Genomic DNA, 2,160 nt, shown 5'->3' with positions numbered 1-2,160 from the left:
AAAATTATTACAACAGAAAGATGCTCCTGGATTTATATCAGCTGTTGTTGGACTTATGTAACCATGATTGAGAAAAAATTTTAGCTCAATTCCAAGGCCAGCTATTATATCATGTAATATGAAGGAGAGGTTCATGTAGCCAGAAACAGGAGACCCTGGTTGTCTACTCACTTGAAAACAACTTATTTTGCCTGAGGCAAGCCCTCAGATAACAGTAGTCCTAGGCAGCCTGTGAGTTCCTGAGCTAGAATCACCCAGGTTTTTAGACTCCTGATTCTCAGAATCTCTGTGAAATAGGCATTGTTTCATTTGCTAAGTTCTAGAGAAATGAACTTTTGGGATAATTTTCATTTTGTTATTGTTTGTTGTTTGCCTTTTTCAAGGCAAGGTCTCTCTAGCCTAGGCTGGCCTGGAATTCACTATTTAGTCTCAGGGTGGTCTTGAACTCACAGTGATCCTCCTGTCACTGTCTCCCAATAGGATAATTTTTGAAGACATATTTTCCTATAGAAGTTTTAAGCTCACAGAAAAATTGATAGAAATGTACACAAATACCCTTAAAACTGTCCCTATACATGCATAGTCTCCTCCATTATGAACATTCCCACTAAAACAGTATGGTTTTTTTAACTAGACTACTGAAGCTCATATTGTCTGTTACTTCAAATGCCAATAATCAGAAACAGCAATTGAATTTTTAAATTGCTCATTATAAAGCAAGCCAGCAATCTGAGAAGACAGTGAATTACATTTGTTTTACATTTTATCTTCAGCCAGCAGATTAAATATAGGGAACAGAAACAAAGGCAATCATTCAATGTTTACCCACTCCCTTCTGGTCAGGCGCTCTCCTGTTTCCCTGAATTCATGGTGTTGGGTCTTGTATCCTTATCGCCATATTCCCTCACTGTCATCTTCCTGTGTAGTAGGGTTTCACATATAACAAAGCCACTGAGTCTTGCATTCCTCCCAAATGCTCATTTGTATCACATCCAAATGCAAGGTGGTTAGCAGTATGTATGTGCTAGTAGACACCTATTTGGTAGAAACCTATTGTCTACCAAAGAAACAACAAAATATGTAAAAACAAATAACTGATTGTATTAATGAGAAAGTCGGAAATCACTATGCACAGGGCATAGTAATAACAAAGTAAAATGGGGTTTGCACTCAGTTTGAGTTATACCTGTTGGTGAGCAAGTTTTACAAACTTTCTCATCACCTGGGGATTATGACTAGGTAGTAAGGATTTTGCAAAATTTAAGTAATGGCTATATATGTGACGTTTGTATAGGTGTGCAACAAATGTGAATTCCCCCCTCACATTTTTGATAATTATAATTGCAAGGAATATAATTGATTTGGACATAAGTGATGATGTAATAATCACATTTTTCTTCTAGTGAAAGAGCTCCTAATTATATTTCATAAAATAAAATATATCAATCTTTCCTATTATTTTATGGTAATATTTTTAGGTGTACTATGTGAATTCTATGAGAATTGCACAATTCTATAATCAGCTTGAAATACTTATAAACATTAATCATAGATAGGTGATAGGTATAAATAATTTATATTAAAATTACCTCCAAAGAATACCAACTCCACCTTCAGAGATAACAAAATGTAAAGTGACATTTTAGTCCACCTGCTGAAGGATAATCATATTTTGGGATGATCCAAGAAAATTATATCCTAATTTTATAATCAATAGGCCACCCTTTACTGTGCAGAAAAGAACAAAATTCAGTAAAATATTGAAAGGCAGCATGTCTGAATTATTCAGTGAGCAAAATGTTTCTTCCTCAGATAAATGTTTTTGGAAAAGGTATCTTTGTAAACATGTTTCTTGAGTTTAAATTTAAAAAAAAGATCTTCAGCAGATGATAAGCCTTCCAGTTTCCTGCCATGAGAGAAGGTTCCCAGTAGGATTTCTTTAGGCACCTCTGCTACCTGTCTGCTCTTCTATGTATATACATAGGGTGCTGTCTGATACAATCATAGTAAGAGACAACTACCATCTGCCTCACCAGCTCCATGACTCACCCTGTGCTGCCTAAGTAATAAAGGTTCCAGCAGCACAATAGGACTCAAGTTTTGTGAACAGCATGTCTGCTCTGCTAAACTTCACCTCCACTATTATGACAGCCTGTGAGG

The sequence above is a fragment of the Jaculus jaculus genome, chromosome 7 (genome assembly GCF_020740685.1).
Source record: "Jaculus jaculus isolate mJacJac1 chromosome 7, mJacJac1.mat.Y.cur, whole genome shotgun sequence".
Taxonomy (NCBI): Eukaryota; Metazoa; Chordata; class Mammalia; order Rodentia; family Dipodidae; genus Jaculus; species Jaculus jaculus.
The sequence above is the reverse complement of the archived record's forward strand: the minus strand, read 5'-3'. Positions refer to the sequence as shown.